Source organism: Spea bombifrons, chromosome 13 (genome assembly GCF_027358695.1).
Source record: "Spea bombifrons isolate aSpeBom1 chromosome 13, aSpeBom1.2.pri, whole genome shotgun sequence".
Classification (NCBI taxonomy): domain Eukaryota; kingdom Metazoa; phylum Chordata; class Amphibia; order Anura; family Pelobatidae; genus Spea; species Spea bombifrons.
The window spans coordinates 12,170,219-12,197,512 of record NC_071099.1 but is presented as its reverse complement, the minus strand read 5'-3'; the positions used below and the strand labels follow the sequence as shown (position 1 = coordinate 12,197,512).

General features: G+C 40.8%; 1 protein-coding gene across 1 annotated transcript in view; it reads left to right on the top strand.

Moving 5' to 3' along the window:
* The first annotated feature begins 6,539 nt into the window (after positions 1-6,539).
* Positions 6,540-27,294, top strand: part of SULF2 (sulfatase 2) — a 79,644-nt gene continuing 58,889 nt past the window's right edge. Inside the window, exons 1-2 of the mRNA XM_053452941.1 lie at positions 6,540-6,828; positions 20,438-20,472. The gene's annotated coding sequence lies outside the window, so the exon portion shown is untranslated. The remainder of the gene's footprint in view (positions 6,829-20,437; positions 20,473-27,294) is intronic.

Here is a 27,294-nt window from a genome sequence, read left to right as displayed (position 1 = left end):
GAACGTAAGAAAAGTGATAAATAATTCATCCCTCTCGGAGTAAAAATAAAACCAAGAATCCAGGGGAAGATCAGCAGCTAATGCCAGGAATTGTGCCAAGAATTCATTTACTGGAGCAGAAATTCTGCCCTTTAGGTTAATAATTTATCTTTAGTTCAACATGAATTGAGAGCTTTATAAAAAAAAAATTGACCAAAATCAGTGAAGAAATATTATACCTGCCTTAGTTTCCTATGCAGAAAATAGATCTTTAAATCTATGATGTATGACCCACAAAATGTTATTACAAGGATGGGGGGAAAAAAATACATTTTAAGAAATATTGTTTCCTTTTGTAAAACATTTGTAGCTTGTTCATAATATGATGTGTTCAAGTAGCTGAATATTAGCCATTTGTTCTTGCTCTGTTATCTGAGCCCAATCTACTAGACAACCCCCCCCCCAGGCTCCTTATCATACTGCACGTGGTAAACAATAGAATGGCTCAGTCTTAATCACCCAACCAGACACTCTGACTTATGAAAATCTATGGAGGGACAAGGACGGTGACCCAAGACATCATATGACTGGTTAATGCCAACCGATGTTACTGTATACAGAGGTGAGGGGTTGTTACTGTGCACAGTGCTGGGGGGGTTGTTACTGTGCACAGTGCTGGGGGGGGGTTGTTACTGTGCACAGTGCTGGGGGGGTATTGTTATATACAGCACTGGGAGGTTATGCTTAAGGGATAAGATATTTTGTTCCCATGGGACTTTGCTTTTTGAAGCAGTTTTCCCCCATCGTGAATACATGGTCATTTTTATATCTTTTCTAGCAGTTGTTATGTAGTTTAGGAGAGAGATTTGTTCAGTGTTTCTGCTTTAACCTCCACCGGAGCTTCTGATCTTCGCTCTTCCCTTAAAGAATTAACTTTCTGGTACCTCATTTTTAAACCTGCAGCTCTACCTCTTCTACTATTTATGTTTACTTGGCAAAGTCAGATGTGGGTTAACATTTTTACAAAAAAAACCCCAAATTATTGAAAAAAATGCGGCTTCCTCCAAGAATTCCTACAAATAATCTAGGTTTCAGCGCTTGTCAAATTCTACGCAGGTCCTCCCTGCGAACGATAATATGGCATTTCTGCGGCCGTGTTGGGGAGCTCGGGTGGATATTTCATTTCTAGGATGATGTTTAGAATTTAAAACCTGTAAATAAATAAGACGTCAAAGAAAGGTGACTCAAGAATTCCATCCCAGTGACTCACTCCACGGCTTGTCAGTTGGATTTCCACTCTTTTATGATTCATAATGCTCTCCTCAAGTGCTTGTTATGAACTTAGCTGGTGATTAATTGAGTACTTTCTCCTTTTCATCCTCGGTGGAATGACTTATCACATTTAGCTTCTGTATTTCACCTCTGTCCGTCTCAGCTACGTCGATCAAGACTTCATGGCGCTCTTCTTGCTTGTAAAGAAGTGTTTTTTCTAACGCTCTATCTCAGATCTCCAACTTTTGAAGTTTCCATGATCAAAAATTGGCGTTAGTAGTGTGCTAAATTATTGTTATAACTGTGAATTAATAAGAGGATCCTGGGAATATCCAACCGTATTATTAAACAAAAATGGCCTCCTAGAGAACTAACATATCGGACAACAAAGTTCTTGACAGTTTCAAAAAACTGTCCCACACTGGCTTTAACTAAAAAATTGCTGTAAAATCTCACGTTTTCCTAAATTTTAGAATATATATTTATATGAAAATATGACCTCTAAAACTTTGCATATTGTACCCAAGATTCTGCTGTGTACATTTTTTATTAGTTGAATCAACATAACCCCTATATATACCCCCTACGCGTTTTAACGTCTTTCGGTCAAGGACGAGTAACTCTTAATTAAATTGCTGAAGTCTCACTCTCAATAGTTTCATTGCGTGGGCTCTGTGGTCCTCTGATCCGTGGGTTTTAAAACCAAGAACCCACATGTTTGCCAATTGAACTTCCTAGCCATAAAATTCAGTCTTTCTTACAGCCCGTGCATATTTGTATCTAATGTACTTTTTTATTTTTTTTTGTCCAAAACATACGTTATTTTTATGACAAGAAAATGAAAAAAGCCCACAGTGTTTATATTTCACGTTATTGAAGAAAAAAAATGGAAACATTTTACTGAAATCACCCGGAAAAATCAGCATGGGAATATATACTTCTCAACCTTCGCCTGGCATATGATAAACAGAACGCAGCGTGTGTTTCGGAACAGCCGCCAGCGTGCAATTCCATATGATGTATCTATTTTCTCGTCTGCAATCCAGTTCTGTAGAGAGTTTGTTGTTGTTGTTGTTGTTGTTGTTGATTTTAACTCTTTGATACTGATATATATATATTTATATGAAATTCATTTTGTAATCTTTTAATCTGGTAATTTTGCCCTTTTTGGGGGGAGGGTGTGAAATTCGGTGTCAAGTTATGAAATACTGTAAGAATTTGTTTCTGTTTGATTTTTGACCGTAGGAATACTGTTTTTGCATAAACCCTTTTTTCATTGAATTTGACCCCAAACAACATTGTCCACCATGATTCCTTACATGAGCCAATACAAGGAAACCATTATAGATCTCACTTTTTTAATCCTTTTTTTAATATCAGGATGAAGCATTGATTAATAATTTAATACCATCAAGCTTTTTAATTTCTAGCCAGCCAAGCTTCTGAGATATTGATCAGTTTGTCCAACTGGCAACTAATGACTTAACACTTGAGTGTGCCAGGTGGGGCAGTAAAAACTAAACATTGATATACCTACCCCCCTAGGGAAGAGTGAATTATGTCCCTAATGCTAAGGATTACTAATTAACAGTATAAGAGGCTAGCTGAGCATTATGGGAGTTGTAGTTCAGCCACAGTAAGAGAGATGGCAGGCCGCCCAGCTGCGACCTAATATCTATCGGCCAAAAGAGACCCCCAAAGCCTCATCTTTCCTCTTTGAAGTCGTAAAGCTAAACATAGCTATAATGTACATAAAACTATTTTCTGCAATGTGGGTGTTTCTATTCCCTTCCCTACACGTCTTGGCAGTCGGCCACCCTCTTACCGGTAAATACATAGCGTCTGTGCCCTGCTGTGATATAGAAAGGCATTTTGGAAAAGTGCTCCTATTGAGCTAAAGTTAAAGTGATCCGTGTCCTTTTAAAGTGGGTCAGAAACGATTGAACGGTTAAGTGCCGGCAAATATAGAGCCTATATTTTTCTTATCATCCAGTAATAAAATGGCTCATCTGTAGCATCTATCCTATTGGAACTTTTATTCCAAGGCTTTATATATTTAAGCTGGATAAGGGACTCTATTGTAGGTTGACCACCGAGCCTTTCTGGATAAAGAATAAGAAAAATCTGGGGTCAGGAAAGAAAAATGGATATCTTCATATTGGCCCAAAAGAAGATGGAGTCTTAAGTTGAGGTCGATGCTCTACTGGACCAATGTGGAAAATTTATGTCAAGTTCTACAAGCAGCTCACACAAAGCGAATTAGCCCCAGACGCACAGGAAAAGAGATTTGGGGAAGCGCGGATCCGAAATCCCAAAATAGCTTAAATTAACTGGCTACACGTTACACGAACACTGCCGGAGGAATGAGGAATACACCTGGGGCTACCGTGCAGAACTGCGTATCCTTGATGTCCCCGTTCTAGCGTCCTTGCAGCTGCCATATGCCACGCTTTCCTGGTCTGATTGTCCCTTTACTTTATCACCGTGATTGCTCTTTTCTCTTGGAAAGATATATATATAAAAAAACAAACTATGTATCTCAAGCCATGTCGGTGAAAAATAACTCTGACGAGATTATTTTAGCCCATAATTCTGGAAACCGTGAGGCTCCGCAGAGAAGGATGTTATAACATTAACTACTATAGATGCGAAAGATGATTAGAGACATGCAACATAATTATTAATTGCATACTAAAGTCAATGCATTTCTCTTCGTGCTCGCATGCCGGTAACCGAGACACCGAACAGGGTCACATAATGTGCGTTAAATATATAGGGCAACAGTTTGAACACATGTGTAAAGAGAGAAGGTGCACAAGGTAAGAGGGTGTCAGAGGGTGAAAAGCCTGTCGGCTGCATTGGAGAGGTGGTGGAGCGTGTGTGTGTGTGTGTGTGTGTGTGTGTGTGTGATTATGGTGTTAGTGTATGGTATTGGAGAGTATGCTTATGTATATGTCTGGTGTTAGAGTGAGTGTGTGCATGTGTATAATGTTGATGTTTGTTACTCTGTGGCATTGGAGTGGGTATGCTACTGAATGTTAACAGTGTATGGTTTAGGCGTGTGTGTGTGTTTGTGTGTGCATACAGGTGTTAGCGTGTGTATTTGTCTGCTACTGTGTTATAGTTTGAGTATGAATATATGGTGTCGGGCGTAAAGGATGAGCCTAGGGTTAATGTTGCGCCAGAGAGGGGAAGAAGCAGGAGAAAGAATGATTGTGTTTTGTTATCTGGTGCCAGAGCAACTTCGTGCGTTAGGTACGGGGGGGGCTCACTGAAGAAATACGGCAATCCGGTGCCCCTAACCCTAGACTCACCCCTGTTTCTTGATCTCCTTTTAGAAATCCGTACAATAAAACAAGGAAAATATATTTTAATTGTTGTTTTTAAATCTGGGTATTGGCTTCCCCATTCTTTTATTGTATTCCTTATGAGCTCTTAGACCTCCTATTGTGAAGGGTTTAGATATTGTGGTCTCATTATTTCAGTCCCTTGAAAATACTTATTATTACTGTAATGCAGCTTCTTTTCCATTGATGTGTGCATTTTCCCCTCTTAACACATGCGTTTTATCTTAGCTCCCTAATGCTTGGAAGACTAAGAACGGTCTTTTCTATCTGAACGTGAATTATGGATTTCTGATCAGGAGGATGGGAATAGTTCTCTCGCTTGTCTGGATAAGTATTCCAATAGGTGGCTCCCTCGCGATGCAGAATCATATAAGGCAACCTATGGGGATTTTCCTTAGACAGCCAGCCGGTGTTCCAAGCTGAGTGATTCTGTTCTAGAATTCAGCCCGGAGTGTTCTTCTGCTGGATCCTGCCTTGCGATAAGTCGATATGGTATCAAAAGTAAACTTATGGACGACATGGACTGATTACTGAGTAGGTAAGTGGAAATAATACTGGACTATATGGGTAAAAGTATTGGAGTAGTTTTCTAAGCCATTTTCATTATGTCTAATGACCAACATCATCTGAAGCCATTGCTTAACAGCTTGGCGGCTGCCATAGAGAGGACACTGGTATGGATGGATGTATTAAAGCTCTTTACTCCTTTACGCTGAAACTCCTCGATGCCCAAGCGTTGGGAGATATCCCGCATCTCCTGCTTTTGATATTGCGCTAATGTGACGGGTTCTTGACATCTTTTTGTGTTATTGTTATCCGTACTCTTTAGTGAATTTCATCAAAAATAGGCAATTCCTATGACGAAATTAATGTATAGATGAAGGTTCTATTGAGAACCTCAGCTTTCGTTGTATCTGATTCTATTAACCCATGCACTATATAGGGTTGAATCTTCTAGTATGTATAGGTCTCTGAGAATGTGTTTATAAGCAGATAAGTATCAGCAAATGGCATATCTTGTAGGAGATACTATGTGTGGACATCTGGGGCAATTATCCTCATTTAACCCTTACTGCCGAGGCTGTGGCTTTCAGTTACTTACAGTGCTGTGACTGCTGGCTTATAATAGCAAGGGGTTAATGAAGCTGTTGTTCTGATGAGCCCACATGCAACCATTCATTCCCTTTCATCCTTTAGTTGGTCTGCTGCGGCACTGTGCCTTTTATTTAACCCTTTGAGGGCAGTAAGTTGGCTTCTCATCTGATACATTTCTTATTTAAAACTTTTTTTGTGCATGTCTGTATTTTCTTGCAATTTTTGGTGAGTTCTCCAGATTGACAGCTAGGAAAACGGCATTTCCGTTGGCAAAATGTGACTAAGGAACTACTAATTTGTGCTTTGTGTAATGGGATGCACGAGACTGCTAGAGCGTAAGCTTTTAGGATCAAGGGGGCTTTTCCTACTAAATAATTCTGCTTGCGCTCCCTACATATCATGGGGAGGTCTGCCTAAGACATAGATTTCATGGTAATATTTAAAATGCTGAAGTCTATATGAGAGGAACGTCTCAAGACACCGACGACATGGAATGCTAAGTCCTCTTGTTAACCCTTTACAGAACAAAGCATTTTCCTCCCCGGTGGCACTCTAAGGGTTGATTCTTCTTCTTTTTCTCTCTCTCTGAATAGCCGTCTCATTTGCTCGGAGAAGTTAACTCCACCCAATCTCTGGGTATCCTATACTTCAGGAGTAATTCAGAGCCGGAATCTCTGTGGTTACTTCCTGATACATTGAACAGCAATTTCATGTCAGGATCAGGAGGCGAGGTGAGCCGAGGCACTCTCGTAATAAGCTGCGCTCTAATCCGCGGATCCGGGCTAAGCGTATATTTTGCTTAACGTTGCCCAGGTGGCTAAATTAATCTATAGCGAAGATGCAAGGGCTCGTCTGAACGCGAAAGAGAGATTCGTTTGGGATTCCCGATCCCTTGACGTGCTTCGGAGGTGTTTGTGTGTACGGGAGGGCATTCCGGTTGCTGAGTGCTTACAGATTAATGAATGGATGCTTAACGAATGCAGGGACCGGTCATCGGTCACATTATTCTCTTACACTCTGTGACTTGCAGAAATGAAGCCGTCTATCCGCTTATCTCTCCTTATTCCATCTGAATTCTGTGTATAGAATCCTTGCATCCCGACGGACGGACGGACGGTGGTTTAAGCTCTTATACGTAAGTCTGTGGGTTGGATGAAATTGTTTGCTGCTTGAAAACATGTATGTCTTATAAATGTGCGAATGGACTAATGTTATTGCGAAGGCGTTACGTTTACTGTAACTGCAAGTGTTCTGTTTTGTGTGTAAATAAAAATATGCACAAGTTTTTATGAAACATTGTAACACTAAGGTTCTGTATGTTCTATGATGTATATAGCGAGGTATAAGTCTCTGTATTTATTACCTGAATCTATCGTAAGTTATTTTCCGCGTCATTGTGTCGGTCTGCGTTGCATACATTGGGTGCTATAGAAGAGTTGTTAGTAGTTTTATTTTGCGGGAATTTGTTTAAATGATGGTTACTTGGCTGTAAAAATCCATTACTTGCGGCATTTTGGAGCTACTCCTATAAATCACAGCTGTTCGGTGTTGTTTCTGCAGACAGAACTGATTTGACTAGTATGATATTGTGGATATTTAGTAAATGTGGTTGATCTGGTAGTAAGAGGACACCCTGAAATCATATAATTATGGCTCAACTTTGAGAATCTGTTATTTCTGTCCTCAAAAAAAAAAAAAAAAAAAAAAAAATGATTTTATGGATTTTTATCTGGCATTGTGCTCATGAATCAGTCCCTCTTTCCCTCTTTTGGACTCATCTTTCCCTCCCCTGATGCCCCTCTTTTCTAGGAGGTCAGAATGTTTGCTGGGTGTGAGGGGATCGCAGGGTTCTACAGCCCTAAAAGCCCCAATAATGTATAAAGAAACAGCAGGAAACGGCTTTATAAATTAAATGGGTAAATAAAATCCATTCTTCTTCTTCTAAATGCCTTATTCAGTTATACAAATAGCCAGCAATAGGGCATAAAGTGATATAAAAAGCCTGGGGAAAGACCCCTCTATTTGCAACCCCTCAAAAGAACGAGATGACTCTGGGAGAGAAATTGGGTGAGCCTTGTGTTTTTATACATTAATGGTCATAATAAGATACTTCTTGCATTACATTAAAGGGACACTCGAGCCATCATATGTACTTTAATGCATATGATAGCTGTGAGGTCCCTTTAAATTTCATGGTGTCCCCTTGCAAATACATGGGGGGGATTCTACAAAATTATATCCCACCTTATGCATTTGCCCCTTTGTCCTTCCTCAACTATCTTCAGTGCAGGAGATGTTTGGCTGAACTCCTCTCCTCGCTCGCTATATAAGTACAGCTACTCTACTCCAGCAATGAAGCAGCCAATCAGTGGTGAAAATCAGAGAAGGTACATTAAACTGTCCTTTTAACAGTTATCAATAGATTGTATTTATATAAAAGTCATGTAAAGCCCCACCCCAAGCCACACCCCTAACCACACCCCCTAAAACAAAAGCGCCCCGCTTCCACCATGCAAAAGGTTAGGCTTCGTGTAAATGGACTGAATGAAATTGTATGGCGCCCTGTGGTACAAAGAAACGGGGTTTGCCGGATTTCTAAAAGCGTGTGTAGCCAATAAGAGATGGAATAACTACCTGCTTGCCTGCTATTGGTTGGATGCTCCGCCTTAAGTACCTTATCAGTCTGCATCCGGTGATTATATGTGTGTGTGTGTGTGTGTGTGTATATATATATATATATATTGTGTGTGTGTGTATACACACACACACCTCTGAAAATGTGGTCCATGAGAAACATGAAAGGAGAATAATGGTGCTGATAGATGGGCGGTATAATGAGCTGTCCGTTTTGGGATGTTTCTTTCGCTATTATCATTCCGCCAGCTTTTATTTGACACATTTACATGTAAATAGAGACTCTTCCTGTTTTAAATAACACTAGCGGCATAATATCCGGCCTTCACCTTGGTGACAGCGCGGTCACTCATCACATCATGCCTGATTTCCTTTGAAAATTGGCCTTTTTTGTATTATTGAGCTATTTTGTGCCAGATGGAGTTATATATTTTAGCTGCTATTTAATCATGACTTTTAAATACAATAATATATTTATTTTTTTGTTTTTAAATGTTGTTTTTATTTGTTGGGATGTCTGAAACACAATGCATGGATAAGGAGAATGACTTTTCTTGTACAGCTTAAACGTAAAAGGCTTAGAAGAACGACATCTTTAAGTCAACAGAAAGAGGGGGCGGTAGATCTAAGGCTTTCCGAACCAATCAACAACAGTCAGCAACGTAATAAAGGAGGGAAGAATAATCCTGTAGACTTCCTGTAGAACAGGAGGTAAAGATGGCTCCTTCCAATGTATACACGTAGGGGGGAGATTCTTATAGATATTTATTACTTATTTTGATCTATAAGCTCCATTACATGAATTTATTATCAAATGAGGAATTTGGGGGGAAAATAGTAAAAGTGGTAAATTGGGATCTGATATAACTTTTTGGTGACACTGAACAGGGAATCTCAGGATATAAAAGCAGTCGTCAGGACTGTTCTGGGGAATTTGGGTGTGTGGGAAGCTGTATACAATATGCGTGTAGCTTCAGGTCCCGCTGAAGGCTTTGAATCAGGCCGGTAATGTGAGTTTTAAGTGTGTTTTGCTGATATTCGCCCCTTAAAATAGAATTTGGAAGGCATACGTGTTTTCGTTCATCCCAGTGGTGTCCGAAGCTATTTACATAGCTGTTTAAATAAGAGATGATATTTTTTGACACATGGAGGAGTAATGTCAGCTCCAGACATCAGTAAGTTATAATTGAAAGCGAATGTGTTCTTACAGGGAGGAACGGCACAGCGGTGGATGATGGTTTATTTATAATGAACCAGGCACCGCTACCGCGGCAAAATATCTTGTTCTTAAAAACCCCCCCAAAAAAAAAACATCTACCATCTCCCCATTCAAATATAAAATTCATTCTTCGTGATGCCTTTGGAGGACCAATTATTTACTGGAAAGGATTTTTCACTTTTTAATTTTTTATTATTTATTTATTTTTGGTTGCAAAAAAAGAAGCCCCAAAAAAGCAAAAAATGTCAAAAATATTCTACTAGATTCTAGAGAATCAAGCAATATTTTGGCGCAGGTATACAGGGGAAGTTGGACTAATATGTTTTATACAATAATTCCCCAGCGACTAACAAAATCTATAACGATAAAATGGGGAAAATTGGTCCTGTTCGAGGGCATTTGGTATGTTGGCCAGTGGGCAGCAAAAGCTAGTTTTTAGCCAAATGCCTATCCCATGTATGTTTAAATTCCCTCCCTGTATTAGCATTTAGCGCTTCTGCTGGGAAGCTGTTCCACTTATCGACCACCCTCTCAACATCCTTAATTTACTAGTGTGTTATACTGGGATTATTTCACTAGCGTAGCTCTGATGGCTGGGTAATGTAGATGGATTGTTTTTGAACAAATATAATATACATTGTATATTTGAATATATTACTCTTTGGAATTCATAGAAACAGAGAATCTGCCGGCAGATCGGCCCCATTCGGCCCCCGTCTAGTCGCCCGTTTCTCCTGCTGTAAAGACTCAAACCTTAATCAGTGGTTGGTCTCGTCTTAGATTCAGGAGCCATATGCCTGTCCCATGCATGTTTAATACCCTCACTGTATTAAGGATTCCCTGTAGATAACAATTACTTCCAACACACAAACAATCCATGGAAAAGAGGATTTGGGGTTTTAAACCTCCAGTAAAGTAGAGAGCGTTGTATATATCACATTGTATAACTGTGTTTCTTTGGCATGTCGGTTGTTCTTTCCTGCAAGGACGGCGGGTTTTTTTTCTCCGCACCTCGGTAAGGGAAAAGCCTGGAGCTGCTTTGCATTGCTATACGTATCTCGATGCGTCTCGTACTGCAGCTGAACCGGGACTTGCCCTGGTTTTGTTAAGCCGGGGGTTCCAGCTGAGATTTGCTAAAAGGAGCCGTGGATCTTCAATTAACTCCTTCTGTAATCTCCTTTTAGAAGCTGGTAAGCACGTCCATTGAGATATTGTAATAATGGCCAAGCCATGTGTTCATCGCAGGGCATCTTCTTGACATGATTTGAATCTCATTAAAGAGCTCGGCGTTGTGTGTGCGACACCGTTTGCCATGGAAAACCACAGATTATATCTGGGTTGGATAGTAAAGATATTTGTAGGCGTTGAAAAGAGGCAAATGTTTAAATTTGACCTTCCTAAGATAGTCCTAAGTGTTGAGCAGACCGCAGTATCAATCAGTTTCATACCCTGCTTTGTGACGTTCAAGACACTTTGTGTGAAAAATGTCTATTATTATATGATTAAAACGCTTCTGAAAATACCAAGTGCAGGCAACGTGGCGGTAGGAGGACACTGGTGTCCTCGAAAAGGTTGGTGAATTAGCCTGGATAACTGGGAACTGTCCGGGATCGACCCGGAGTCTCCGGGTGAAGAGCTGCTTCCCTGGATCTCCAAGTCACTCTCAGATAATTGGTAATTTATGTAAAGTTAGAGAGTGTATACTGTGTTTTTTTCCTCTGGGGTTCAGTCACGAGGGCCGCCAACAGGAATTATTTGTATATCTGCCTGAAAACAAGAGGTTTCTCGAATTGTAATTGAGATGCCTCTGCTCGAGGCAAATTGTGTGGTCTTTTTTGTGGGTCTCAGGGACTGGAAATGTGCAGCCCTGCTTTTAAAAAAAATAAATAAAAAAAAAAAAAAAAAAGCTATAAGTGAAGAAAAACACTTTTGTCATGAAAATGGCCAAAAAAAAAAGTTTGCCTACTTGTTGACATTCCCCAATGCAAATTATATCTCATATCTAGTTGAAAATTTGCATACAGGGGCTACTTGAATTTTTGTTTTTGGAAGGCCACAAAAAAAGAATGTGTGACATTTTCTTGGTGACAAAAGAACCCATAATGATGCTGTCCCTCTTTCTTTCTTTTCAAGGCAATTAGATTGCATAATGTAGGCCACGAGACGTCTCTTTTCAGTTCATGTGACTCCCTGGAAGTGACTGACCTGCATTTTTTCCACTTACAGCTTGTTTAATTCCCATCTCCTTTCTCTGCACCTCGTCTTTTGTACAATATAGGACAGGAAAATGACGGAGAACCTGTTACAAATCGTTGAATGTAATTGTGTTCTATGAATACAAAGTATATAAATGGGGCACTTTTGTCCTTTTTTTTTTTTTTTTGATAATGCGAACGGTTTCTATGCCGCTAAGTGGATGGAAATTTAGAAAGATTGCGAAACCTATGTGCTTTTCTTAATGCAGTGATAAATCCGACCCCAAAAAGCAGCATGCATTTCACAAATGTCAAGAGAAATTGTCCCGAGGAATACCATTAAGTTTTTAGGAAGATGAATCTGTCGTTCGGTGCGGTTTGAGACTTCGGGCTCTTTAAACATTAAAGGGACTTTGTATTAGATTTCAATCTTATTTATGGGTCTCCGTTGGCTAAGGCTACAATACCTATACGTTCAAAATCATTTGAACGATAAACTGATAACTTGATGGCTCGGTTTTATTTTTAGGATGTCGAATAGTTGGCACTTTTAGTTTCAGATCAGTGAACACTCTCTGGATAGGATGAGATTTTATGGTAGAGCTGGACACAGAGAAGCTTAGCTATTGTAACCATGTCAAAGTATGTAGACGGACCCGTGGTCCGACTTTGACGGACAGGTCTTCTGCCTCTAGCGTGTACCTTCCAGGTGCCGTGGTCTCCAGGCATTAGAGTAAAGGAAGACCCTATTACAACGCAAGATCAGGTCGGAAGGGTCAGGTGGGCAGAAGAAGTGTAATCCGGGCAACAAGCCTATAGATTGGAGCATGTAGAGTTCTAGCAAGCCCAAAAGGTCAGTGCAGATGAACTTCAAGTTCAAGAAGAGGTTGAGAATACTGGTAAATCAATGTGTGAGTAGAGACGCACCCAAAAGATCACTCAAGGTTCACTACACGGGCGATGGTGCGCATTCTGTGTGTGATTTACGCCCGGCTCGTCCTCAACAACGGAACGTGCACAAGATGGCGCCTCAAACGTCGCAAATTGGGGGCGCCCTAGTGTGCCTAATGGGTAATCTGCCGCGCATTTATAAAGGGTAACAGGATATGTGACCCAGTACGGTTTCCAAAATACTACATGTGTGAAACAGACACATTCCTTTGCACGAAGTGTACACAGCCGTCTGCGCATGAAGCTGCCAAAGCATTCCTAAAACCAGTACATTCCAGCTCGCCTGTCGTCACCGACCCATCAAGTGCAATAACCTTTAATTCTGCAAAGTTTATAAATGCTTCCTCAACCATTCTTGTATCTCTTCTTGGTATTATTATACTATATTTCTAATATATATATATATATATATATATATATATATATATATATATATATATATATATATATATATATTTTTTTTTTTATAAAGTTTAAATTGGGTTCTTTATTGTGGTTAAAAATAGATAGAAAGCCGATCCCATAAAAACTAAGATCACCGAACGGATGGATAGAAAGTTACTTAGACGATATAGCCACAGGTACATTACATACAAAAGTTTATTAGAAAAAGTGGTTTTGGTACAAGGCATCAATGAAGGGAATCCGCACAGTGTCTAGAGCGGTTTTCATAATTTCCCCTTAAATTGGCTTTCAAGAAACACAATTTGAACATTATCCTTGAGTGGGTTTTAACTAGGCCAGCGTCGTCCTGTGGGATGCTGTAAACGTTGCCTGATCTGATTCACTTGGATATTAGCGAGCTAACTTTAGTTCTCCGAATGCATAGGAGGATGGCATTAAGGCTGACGAGCGGAAGATTCTGTTTAAGGACAGGATCAAAATGTCTTCAAAGGGAACCCAGTTCACCAAAAGTTCATCAAAAATGCGAACCTCTGGGATTTGGTTGTGTCTCAGCCGCTTCGCTGCGCTTTGATCTTGCCTTTTAATAGCTGCTCGGCTTTGTAGAGGTGCAATCCTCGGAAAACTCTCCGAGATTAAACACAAGATGTTAAACTACGGTAACAACGATACAGCAGTCCGCGGAGGCTTCTGTCTGTCTTCCAGATACGAAAGAAATTGTGTCCTTTCCCGTCGTTAGTTGTTTTGAACTTTAGCCATTAGGTTGGCTTGTTGAATGAAATAAGATTCTGTTCTTGGTAATTTCCCAATAAAATAATCTTGTTTTGTGTCGGCAATCCTTCTTTTGGATCAATCGTGTCTTTGCCTTTCAGAAAATTGTTATTGTTTGCCCATACTTTGGTTATTGTAGAATAAAACTAAATTTAATTTTAGTAGATGAGCCAGTTTTATGCCAAGGACAAATATGGACATAACTCATGGTTTTCGGTATTTAATTTCAACCTTGAACTTTATAAATATAAAAAACCTAATCCGTGCTGTGTGGTTGATGGCATCAACATCTTCTCATGAAGTCAAGCGTTCCTTACTGGTGCAACGGACAATCCCGTAGTGGACAACCTTATCTGTGTCTGGCCAACCTTAGAAAGCCATTGAAAAATATATTTAAAGTGGAAGCTTTGGTGAGCTGTGTTGGATTGAGCTCTGCTACAGTCATTTCCAATCTAGTGTGCAAGGCAGACCCACAGCGCAGTTATCGCGTTCCAGAGTCCTCTTTTAAGACGGTTATCTCCCCAGGATGTATATATTGCATGGTGAGGTCCATATTTAATTTGTTGACAAGATGTTACTTTAGTGTATTGCTCTTATTGCAGGGCGCAGGCACAAATGTGGACGCCTTAAATTGTAGACCTAAATAATAAAAATTAGACTTATAGAAGACTTTCAACAATAATCTTGATGCATGGTATGGAGACTCTGAGTCTTTATCTTTTGTTCCCCATTATTCTTTTCCAACTAAAGGCAAAAGCTGGCAGAAGATCATAGGAGATGAAATTTTGACCTCAAAGTTGCCAAACCCTGCTAAAAAGGGGTTAAATGTACAGGTGATCCAGCCTGCGCAGGTGTTTGCGCCTCGACGTGATACATTTTTTAGAGAGCCACGCTTCTTTTAAACAGACCCTGCTGCAGTTTCTTTACGGGTGTCTTATTTTAAATTTAATAAGGCAGCAGTTTCTACGAGACGGTGCCAAAAATACGCGTGAATATTTCACCGCTAAGCACAAGCTCGTTGCTGGAATGAAAGTCCCAACGCAACGTTAAATCCGCGTAGAGACAAAGCATTCCGTAAGAGGAGAAAGAAGAGAAATGTAACGAGTGCTCATCGGAGACGCTCTTATCGTACAACGCTTCTTGGAGACCGATCTTCATGCGTCTGTCTGGGAATTATTTATGTTGTGAAATGGCCATGGTGGGACTCGTTGGAGAATCCCAATTGCAAACTCGAGTTCCAGCTGCAGAGGGTAAATGAAAACATACGTATTTCTGGACAGGATTCGCCGCCCGCAGCTTGTGTCTTCTAAGTCTTTCTAATGAGCCCCCATGTGTTTGACCTGGGCACGCAGCCCAACATGTGAAAGAAATGCCACATCCTGGCTTTCATCGCAGTCTCCTGTCTTTCTTTGTCTTCCAAAAAGTGTCACGCAAGACTTATACATTATGTAAGAGAGTCTGTTCCCTAAAGAGCATCTACAGTATGATGACAAACCACTAAAACTCTCGCGGAATTGTAAACAGATGCATTCGTATTTGTTTTGTCTGACATCACCCATACGTCTTGTTATCTGTTAGTCTGGATGGAAGGGCCCAATGATTATGATGTCGCCTGTTATGTAGCATCACGGACAATCAGGACTGTTCCTAACCTGACTAAGTAAACATAACCGAGTGACAGTTAATATAAATGAATATCTTCTTACATTCCTGGTCATTTGCTTACAATACTGTGTGATGATGTCATATAATAAGTAATAACAATCATACGTTGATATATATTAATGAGGTAATCCATATAGCACTGCTTTTTTTATTCTCTTTTTTTGATATTTCTTTATAGGTTTGCACCTCTACTACCTATTTGATGATGTCATGAAGGGGGCAGATCTAAACATAAATTTGCTTGTGAGTCTGCCAGAAGAATGTATGGGGTTTCCTTTTAGGACTTTTGAGCTTAATTCTCACCCTAAAAAGTTTAGTTTGCCTTCCTCTTTAAAATGTTCATATCGAGATAAAAAGGGATTTTTCACCGTCTGTTAATCCTTTTTCTCGCATTTTCTTTTTACATTTTTAAATCCATAAATACAAAACCTAGACGTTTATCGATGGTTTTATTGGTGCTAAAACTTGCTGTATTGCCTCCCTCGAGCCTAATTGATCCCATTTGTTTTGATTTCTTATTTGGCGGATGCCTGCAGAACGTTTTAGGGAAGGTGTACGATGAGTTTTCTCTTATGTGCGTGATGGGAACTTGCGGTGCTTATCCTCTCTGCCGACTGCTACATGACACGTTGCGTTTAATAATTAATATCTGTATTAAAATCAAGAAGAAATACGCTGGAGGAGAATTTTAATGGTGCAGAGGCTGAGTCGTATTTAATTCTCGCAACAAGAGCATATTTCTATGTGCTTAAATACATTTTAATATCATCGAGACCCAAGGCGTTTTTCAGGCTGTTCTAGTTGTGCTTCCCAAATAATCCATAAAAAAAGTAAAACAACATGATATTATTATCCATTACATCTTCAATGAGACTTGAGGGTTTGATGGACCCTGGGCAGGTTTCTCCATTATGCTTTGTGGTTAACCCAGTACAATTACATTTTTCCTGTCCCGTTGACTCTGCCCTTGGAGAATCCGGCTCTGTATCCTGATTTCTGTGGCCCATTGTGACTTGGTGCGTGGGAATTCCCATTGACCGTTTGACAATATAAACTGCCTCGTCTGTTGGGGCATTAAGAGTTTCTTCTTTCTTCTCTCTCTTCCAAACTCTTTAGATTCCAAGTCTATGTCCATGTGTGGCACTAAGTAACTAATTAAAAATACGCAATTTCCATCTTCCCAGAATCGCGTGTAAAGAAAGAGTTGTGAATACCGGTTAACATATCATTGGGGGAGAGTCTTTTATAATACGAGATTCTGTGTGCATTCTGTAAGACGATTTTAAGTTACTTTTCTGATGCAGTAGGGCGATAAGAAATAGACATGAAGGTTTAACACAGTGGGGAAAAGTGCATGATGCTTTGGGCATCTGTGTCCACATACAGTAAGACTTAGAGATGACGCAGTGCGGTCATTAAAGCGTGTTTAGTGGATGATGCCCAACCTAATGTGTTTGGGTTTATCATTACAACAGCATCAAGATGTTCGGTTAAAAAGAAACTATTTCCTCGTCTGTTCTGTATCTCCAGCTGGTGGCCCCCAGACCTCTCCATCCTGTCTGGTTTGGTCATATTATCTACTATATTTCTTCCAGCCCTTTTTATCTTCTATAGACCTCCTTGACTTGGTCAACTGTGGGAAAACTGTGTTACCTTTACTTTTATTACACGGTTTTTCCCTTTCCTGATTGGCTTCTAGGTTCGCATCTTGTTTGATTGTAACTGGCTATAGGACTGGTGGAATCAGGCGGTTTTGCCCCAAATGCCCAAATCAGGGTTCCATCACACATTGTTTAAATCACAAATGTTGTAACCCAACTTAATGCTTAGATCAGCCTAGCGGTTTTTATGGTGTGGATATTTTTGTGAAGAGTCCACTTTAAATTGAAGACCTCCCCCCGTGGGTGTTTTGCCGTGGATTTTAATGACGGATTGGTGGACTTGGTATCCGAGAGACATTTCCATCCTTCTAAGCTTCTTGTTTTTCCTGCTGTGAGAACTGGTTGTTCTATTTAGAGGAATGCTAATGTTTTTTTAATCTGTAGTGACCCATATTGTACTGGAGCGACTGACCCATTTAACCTTTTGGGTTCGTTTTCTGCGTGTTGGTATCTTGGGGGGGGGGAATAATGTGTTTACTCCACTCAAGGCAAACCTTTAGAAACTCTACTCCTGCCTCATTATCCCAGCGCTCTGTGAGTTTTCGTGGAAAGGGTCGACAGACGATAGAAGTTGCAGAATTTGAATGAGGGCTCTTTTTCCGTCTCTCTTGCAGAATTCATTTGCATGACTAAGGCTTTGTGTTGCCATTGCCTGATTATTGATCTATACCTTGTGGAACAAACAAGATGTGTGTTGCTTCTTACCCTTGTCCTGTGAAAAGAGAAGAATACGGGAGCCTGGAAATGCTTTTTAATAGCGGCATGCGCTGTTATGATGGCAGAGATGTATTTAACCTGCCTTTTAAATCCTTCCTATGATGTGTAAATGGCTAAAACTAATCGTTGTTTTTTTATTTTTTTTATTTGTTCAAGTTGGCTAATTGATATATTTACTTCAATTGATATACCTGATAAAATCAATTGATATACTCTATAATGCATTACACAAAAAATCTGCTTTGGGATTCAACTTTTATTAAGGTTGGCGAGAAAACAAAAATACTCGCTTCATCGGTTCGTTTGCATAGAAACATAGAATTTGGTGGCAGATCGGCCCCATTCGGCCCCCGTCTAGTCACCGGTTTTTCCTGCTGTAAAGACTCAAACCTTAATCATTAGTTGTTGGTCTCGTCTTAGATTCTGGAGCCATATGCCTCCATGTGCCATTTATATGATATACATGTTTAAATTACCCCCACTGGATTAGCCTCTACCACCTCTGCTGGGGGCTGTTTCATTTTCCTACCATACGCTCAGGTTTTTGGGATGGAATAGAAATATCTAGGCATGTATTTAGAAATGTATTCTGGGACCAAATGATGATTGATTGACTTTATTTGGAATTCAGGATTTTGAACATAATTGAAGTGGGGTGGCAGATAAGATGAGGAATAATGAATTACAAAGATGAGTTTAGATGTAGAACTGCAACTCCCCCGATTCTCAACCAACTTGCTACACAAAAGGGTATACTGAGGGCTGGCTTTGCATCATGTGAGTTGTGCTGTAGAGCAGATGGTCAGCGTCGTGTTGTCTGCCTGTGATTCGTGCATCTGTAGATCAGCTGCTTGCCATAAGCCCAATTTTGTTTTCCTCTCGTACACAGCTGGGGCTGAAAACTGGCATGTGCGTGTACACAAGAATTCATAAAACATGGGTAATAGAGAAAAGGACAAAATATAGAAAAATACAATTTAAGGTTTTCTTGGCCGAATTGAGTTTTCCCCGGTTTTTTGCTTGTGTATTTTTTTTTCTTCTGTAAAATCCACCAAACTACCGAGAGATGTACTCTGTTAAACCCCAAATTCACAAATTAAACCCCTGCAGCTTCTTCAGGCGCTTCTCCTGCATCCCAGAAAATGGCAAACATTCTTTTTTTGTTCTTGATTTTCAGTTCAGATTTTTAGTAGCCATTTGTTAAACGTATTGGGTATCGTCTTAGAAGATTTCCCTTTTCAAGTCGAATGCGTGGGTCGGAGACTCCGTGTTCAGGAAGCCGTATCCCGCAGATAAGCCGTGGTTTGCGCTCTTGTGCTTTAAGGGCCTGTTGGTTTTGTCATTGTTCAGTGGCCGGCACGGTTTTGGACACGCTGGTGGTCCGTGCCTGATTCCTGTCTCCCTGTCACTGACTCTAGCATGCAAGGTATTAAGAAGTAGTCGGATTTTGTGCTTAGTGTTAAAAAAACCAAAGAACAGAGCCGGACGAGATAATCTCAGCTGGGATTTAAAAAGAAACAAGCAGATGGACGCCTCTATGGGTGTGAATGGCCACGACTTCCATTCCTTTAAGTTTTTTCATTCCTCGCCTTTGTTTCTTTGAGTGCAGTGTGAACTCTGGTGACAGGCTCACGGCATGGGTACCCCATTAATGCTCCCCACATCTAAAATGGGTCAGATCATGAAAATAAACCGGGAGGCAAATGTGTTGCTTTAGATAGAAAACTTGTCAATGGACTGGCTGTTTCCATGTGTGCTTGGAAACCCCAGCACTGTATACAGTAATAACCTCCCCGGCACTGTATATAGTAATAACCCCCCAGTGCTGTATACAGTAATAACCCCCCTGGCACTGTATATAGTAATAATCCCCGGTTATACAGTAATGTCAGTCGGTGGACATTATAAAAAACCTGGTTTCATTTAATTTTGTTCCAATAAACTCCCTTTATCTGCAGACCTGGAGGCGATATTTTGGGATATCTTTCCCGGCTCAAACGCCACATTAAGCTGATGCTTTATGGCAATGCTAATGAAGTTTGTTCCTTCTTAGACTTTTCCATTAGTCAGAGAGTCTGGCTAGGTGATTAAGACTGAGCCATTCTATCGTTTCCCACAGGCAGTATGATAAGGAGTCGGGGTGTTTGTCTTGGAGATCGGGCTCAGATAAAAGAGCAACCCACCAGAAAACAGCGCAATATTTTTAAAAACCTATTTTTAATCTGATACTAGAAAAAATAGTGGAACAGAGGAGAGTCTGGTACCAAACTAGATGAGTTTTAAGGAGTCTTGTAACTACAAGCCTGCAACTCTGAGACCCTTTATTATCCCTTATCCCTTATAAGTCCAAAAGTTTATATCTATTATAAATATCCATATAAACAATCAGTGCTGGGGCCTGGAATCAGATTTTGATATGGCTTATAATATTTGAATAAAATAATTTTACAGTTTAGAATATCTGTCAGATATTTAACAAAAATGTAAACGAAATTGACTTGCTAATATTTTTGTCTCCTTATTTTACAGCTGGGGTCTTTTAAATGCCAAGCCTGTATATTATGGTAAGTAGCGAATTCACACAGTTATTCAAATTGCTATTTTTTTTTATTCTTTCTTTTTTTTTTTTTTTATCAAAATTTGTGGTTGAGTTTTGTTTTTCTGGAGTGTTAACCAAAAAGGAAGAGAATTTTGTGTATTGCTCTGGTTAAGTGTTTTGGGAGTCTCGTTCCGCAGCCGCCCTTAGCAGGGGCCCTTTCCCTGTTTTGTATCCGTATCAGGTATTTCTAAGACATCTGTAATTATGCGCGGCTCTGCTCGGCTGACCTCCGAATCTTCGCCAACACGGGGGGATTTGGTTAAGTGTCCAGAGCTCCCAATGCCGAGTTTCATCGGCTTTCAGATTAAGTTTCTGTAAAATCTCTATGCGGTCGGTAATTTCACACTCCAGAGACGGAGCCCCAAACAGTTTACTGCTTTCTGATCTCATTTTAATGATGCATTTCTCTAGCCTCAAACACTGAATTAATGTGTTATTTTTTGTTTAAAAAAAATAACAACAAAGCCGATTTTGTTTTGTTCTATACACGGAATACCAGGCAACGTCAAGGTGTACGTATTTTTTTTTTTTATGTGGTATTGCTTGTTTTTTTGAAACTGCCATTAGCACAGGACAACCTATGACACATTTTTAACTTTAATATATATTAAACCTGCAATTGACCGCTTGAACAAAAGTATAGGAGCATCGCAAACTCAGGGAAGGGGTTAATATCGTACTTCATTTCCCAACACCATGTATTATTATTCTTTATTAAATGCTAATATATTCCGCAGCGCTGCACGATTTAAGTATGGGGTGGTTCACAAATAAATAACAAAGATACAATTACATGAAAAGATAAATCAGGAGTTGGGGACCCTGTCCTCTAACCTTACGGCACTTTAATGTATAATTCCTGGTGGGCTTCTGAGTCCCCACTCACAGTCAACAACAACAAAAAAAAACCCCGTACATTTTAGATTTGTGGTTCTGCAGCTGGTTCTTTCCGCTGAAATCCAGAATAATTAACGTAGACGTCAGTCCATTTCAGGTCCTTCTCTCTGGTCGTTCCATGTGCGTAGATGGGGTCCCGTTGGTTTTGGCCCGATTAGGCTCGGGTGACGTTAGTTTATTCCATACATAACATTATTTACGTCCCGCAAGCCCTTCCAAAAAGCTGGACCCCTGGCGCAGCTGCTTGTCGAACGGCAGCCCTGTTTTTCCCAGTTTCAGATTTCTAGAGGGAACGATATATGCCTTTTGCTAAGTACTTGTCTAGACAAAGCACGCACAGACACGCATTGAGAGCATTCTTACTTTCAAGTTTTCTTTTATGTATTCTAATGGATTTATTTTTTTCGGACAACATATGCGAGAAACATGTCTTAAACGTGCCGGGAAAAGATCCAAACCATACAGCAAGAGAAGATTTCAGAATGTGCACGGAAACACGGAGTGTTAGAAATGACTTTATCGTATGACGGGAGGAACTCGTCTTCTCCTACATTATTCGGTACTTGATTACAGATGTTCAGCCCCCGTTTCCAATAACATGGCTTTTAAAGTGTTGTATTAACCGCGATCTGATCTTAAATAACCAGCCATGTTGCCTTCTCTGATAGAAGCCGAAGATATTGTTGATTTGCAGTTGGAATTTTTAGAACGCAAGGTGTTTCTGCTGAGATACCTGGGGATGGATTAACAGCAGAGCGCGAGAGGTAATTGCTTCAGGGCCATGGGTTGGAGGGGGTCCATACATTTTATTTTTACCACGGATCTGTGATCTGTTTGGGTCCGACCATGTGGTCTCTTTTAAGGCAGCGATCCTCCTTCGCTCCTGGAAGAGATGTTGTTGTTGTTGTGCAGGACATCGAGGGAGTTTCCGGCCAAGAGGAACATCCAGGAGGCAAGTGGTGGATGCTCCAAGTACCTCGTGGGGCAGCAAAAGAGGTCCTTTTTGTGTTATTACTCCAGGGCCTTGAGTACTTTAACCTGGCCTTGGAGCTACGGCACGTTGTCTAACACTTGCCGGGCTGCAGACGCGTGCCGATGATAGTTACATAGCACGTAAGGTTGAAAAAAGACCAGTGTCGGTCAAGTTCAACCCTTCTACCTAACCTTCCTATTCTTGATCCAAAAGAAGGCAAAAAACCCCTAATTAAGCTACTTCGAATTCTGCCATCAGGGGGAAAAAATCCCTTCTTGACTCCAAAAGGCAATCGGATTTCTCCTTGGATCAAGAAGCTCTAAAATATTAATTCTATTTATAGCCCTGTATGTCATGATGTCATAGTATGTTTTAGCCAATCAACTGAGACCGGGCAGAACGATCTTCTCTCGTTGCTCGTGGGTCTGAATAAGATCCCTTCTTTGGATGTTGGCAAAAAATGTATCACTGATTGCCGGAGCCGGGATTGACTGTCGACGACTGGATTGCAAGCAGCCGCTGCCAGTCGCCCCAAGAAATCAGCTTGTAACGCCTAAAGAACAAAACCCAAAATTCAAAGTCATTTTAAAGTTTTTGTGGCTCTTCAATAATCTCTCTGTTTGTAGAATAAGCAACATTATAACAAAAGCCACCTTCCAGGGAGTCTGCCACAAAATGCTACGTTAATTTTACAAACACCTCTGACGGCTGCAATTCCGACGTTTCCGTTTGTTATATTTTCTCTCTTACGCTCTGGTAGTAAAATAAACACATTTCTTGAAGAAAAAAAAATGATATATTCACTGCAAAGGCAACATATTCTGCACGATCTACGGACCGCACTAGTAATGTTGCCGAGAGTCGAGAATAAATTACGTATTTATATCTTTTTCTATTTCCCTTAAAAAAAATGTATGCTTCCAAATTTCTTCCTCCCCGGTATAATGAGACCGGTACAGTGGGGAAAATGTATCAAGCCGTGAGCCGTTGAGCTGCATGGAGGAACAGGCGGATAGCGGATTTATCAGGAGGTGGAAAGGGCAGTTTTGGCTTTGTTGCCTCGGATTCTTTTCTCCAATAAATATCGCTCTTATTCCCGTGGGGAGAGCTGCAGCTCCGTAGGGTAGGATCAATCGCAGAAACATATTGTCTTGATCTTTGTGCCGTAACGCAAATAGTATCCTGCCACAGATGCTGGGGATACATCTCCTATCAGTCTTTGTTTAAGCGATTTCGTGTATGCAGACTACAGATCCCATAATCAGAGGTCAAAAGGCCGGCAGAGCGTTGTCAGATTAAAGTCTGAAGGCCCTGAAACTTCACGTCGTTAAACTGGGAAAATATATTTCAACGTTTTCAAATGAAAATCTTTTGTATTCTGGAAATTTGGCTCGTTAAAGCTGCTGCTCCACCAATGCTGCTGAATTTAACATTTATCAAGCTAAATAGAAGCATCCTCTCTAGTACTGATCCTGACATTGCCTTCCCAGGAATAAATGTATAATCAAGCAAGATTTGGACTCATTCATAATTTACACCAGGGACACTGGTGTCATGTGACATAAAACACTCCACTGATCGCATTACGTCATGCGTATGTACTGTATGTATGTATGTATGTATGAATGTGTGCATAAATGTATGCGTGTGTGAGCATGGATGTGTAAATGGTGTGAGGTGGAGTGTGTGTTAGCATGAGTGGTTTAAGAGGGAATGTGTGTTAGTAAGTATGAGTAAGTGTTTGTAATTTGTGTAAGTGTCTTTACATATGTGTGCCAGAGTGTATGCTTCGAGGGGGAGGGGCAAAGAAGGCAAATAAAAGTTGTTTGGGGGCAATGATGGCACCGACAAGCCCTTTGAGGGCAATGATAGCACAGACCAGCTGTTTGGGGCAAAGATGGCACAGATAAGCTGTTTGGAGGTTAGGATTGCACTGATAAGCCCTTTGAGGCAAAGTTGGCTCTCACAAGCTGTTTAGGCACCAGGGCCATTTGGTTTCTAGCTGCATCCCTGATAACGTCTCTTTAGCAAAAGTCTAGTTAATAAATGGAATGAAAATTATGCTTTTTTTTTTTTACTAAAAATTTTCTTTTTATGTTCAGATTTTTAACAAACGCTAAAATTGCGTTTCGGGCTGGGGGGTGTAAAACCTTGATTGTTTTTTCTAGAAGGAAACAAAAAAAAAAGTAGGTCTTGGAAAAATACAAAAACCCCAGCTGCTTTGGATGCCCCCCGTTTAAGTGCCTCTTTGCTTGGGTGATGCATTTGGTCAGCGTCTCGCTGTGTTGTCAAGGGTCTGTCGAGATCCGCGTTCTGCGAAGAATAGATCCTAATTTGTCAGCGTGGGGAGAAGAGAAGGCTTGTTTGCCATCAAAGAGAAAGGGGAATTAGATCATTCTGCGGGGCTGACAAGCTGCTTCTCCCCAGACACTTGGCTGAAGGAAGAATGGGTTTTATCATTGAATTCCTGATTAGGTATAGACGGGAGATAAAGGGAACCTGTGTCTATGCCGGAGAGGCTGGCAGGTCTTCTTAATGCGCCATATACTTCATACCTCATTAGAGCTAAGAGCTCGCACCGAGTTCTTCACCACCGAGCAGTTGGGAGCCTTGTCTCGCTCGAATAATAAATAATCTCACATTTTGTTCAGCGCCGTAGAATACGTCGGTGCCATAAATAACAGATTAGAATAACAAGCGTGAATGTAACTGGCGCGGAATCGGTGTATGGTTACGGCGGGGTCCTGGGGGACGTGAGCGCGTTGTCCTCGGATGAATCCCGCTGACAATGAACATAGGGTTGTGTAGGTCTCTGTAGCCACGAAAGGCCCCACTTGGTTTACAATGACTCATAAATCCACAAAGGAACTTCCAGTTTCGGCTAATATTTATCGAGTGGGTCTCGCTTTCATCTTATAATCAATTAGGATCTGCCCCTGGCTATAGTTCTGCCCAGAATTGATGCATGTTTAAAATTTGCCTCTACGGCTTCAATTAGGAGGCTGTTCCACTTACCTACTACCCTCTTAGCAAAGTAAAAAAAATACTGTTTATCCCTGGGCTTTGTCCTTCAGTCCTGTAACCCCCGCCCCCCTTCATGGCCACTGATTTTGTATGAACACCCTGCCCACCCCTCACAACACTATACAGTTTACCCAATTATATTGAGAGATGCTTCCCAGATTATTTCCAGACAGTCCTGTTATTCTGGGAAAGCTCCTTTCACGCTGGAACATTCAACGACCACCTAATATTAATTTATGTACGCGGTAGATTGTAAGCTCACAGGCAGAGCTTTCTAGTTAACGTTAATGCATTAATGGGTACTATCCCTTTAAGGGAGGGGCGCCCTATAAAAATGAGTCATCTTTGTAGCAAAATTTCAAACTGTTTTGTATTCTCTACATTATTAGAAACTATACTTTTAGCGGGTAGACTGTAAATACTGGTCGTTTAACCACTTCCTCCCCATAATTCACTAAAGTGTTAAGCGATATCATTGCAGCGGGTAGGTTTAGAGCTGTTAAAACACATCAGGGATGTATATAACATTTCATAGCGATGGGAGCTGCACATAGGTTCTGAATACTGAGCGCAGACTAAACAGTTGATTTTAAGTCACAAAAGACTGATTTTAATGTAAGCTTCCAAAAAATTCCTGCAGAGCTCACGTTCGCGTCCGCAGATCAAACTTCACATCAAGTCACAAGTTGATCGCTTTCAACTAAACATGCGCAGTTACATCGCCTCTTGCAATTAGACAGCATACGTATATTATATGTGAATACATATTGTAAGGAAGTTTTAATCTACTGTGAGGGTGGTAGATAAGTGGAGCAGCCTCCCAGCAGCAGTGGTAGAGGGTAATACAGTGAAGGGATTTAAACATGCATGGGATAGACATACGGCTCCTGAATCTAAAACGAGACCAACGACTGATTCAGGTTTACAGCAGGGAAAAGGTTTCTGTAATACCCCGGGAGCAGTCCTTTTCACTTCCGGTTATCTCGACTCGCAGGCTTGTTCTCCCCTGTGACTGATCTGCGGCTCTTGTTAGATTGCGAGCCTCTCGCGCCGTACCTGCATAGGAGGTGGATTAGCGAGACAATAAGGAATTAGCCGCAGCGGTTTTGTTTGTTCCTTTTGTGTACGCGCCTCGGTAGCCTTCCCTCTGCAGAGAAACCGTCTTTATCTGTCTAGGTAACAATTATCCTAATTACACCGCGGCGTTCTGCCGTGTTCCTAAACCCCCGAAGGCTTCTCCTGGGACACGGGTTCTTTTGAAATACATTTTTCTTGCCTGTCTTGCGAGATGTCAAAACGTCATTTCCAAACAACGTACGGGCCGAGTGTTTTATCAACGTCAATATAAATCACTGATAAAAGTAAAAGTGCGTGTGTCGGTATGGGAAGACCTGTGTTTGCCCAGGCAGCGCCCCAATTGAATTCATGCGAAAGTACTTTGAAAGGACTTTTATAAGTATCTACCCCCCAAAAAAATACAATTAAGGGAGAAGCTGCAGCTCCCCCTCTGTGGTACATGATCCAACACCACTGATTGGCTATTTGAAGCAGTCAATCAGTAATCAGTGGCAGCAATGGGAAGGCTTTCTGTGCATGCCTGGGGGGTCATTAGACCCCAGCCCTCAGTTTTTGCTGGAGCTGAATATATGACCCAAACACATCTCATGTATGGAGAATAAGTCGGGCAAACAGATTTATCGACCTGAAGCCAAGTTATCTTGAGTTTTAGATGTTTTTGTCTACACCTTAAAATTTGGGGTTTCCCCCGAGTCCTAGAAATATTTGATTTGCTATTTTGGTGCTACTCTCTTGGCCAAATGGTTTATGGTTGATCCACCGTGGATCTACTGGACATAGACCAGAAGCAAACATCCTCAACAAAGCAACAAGATA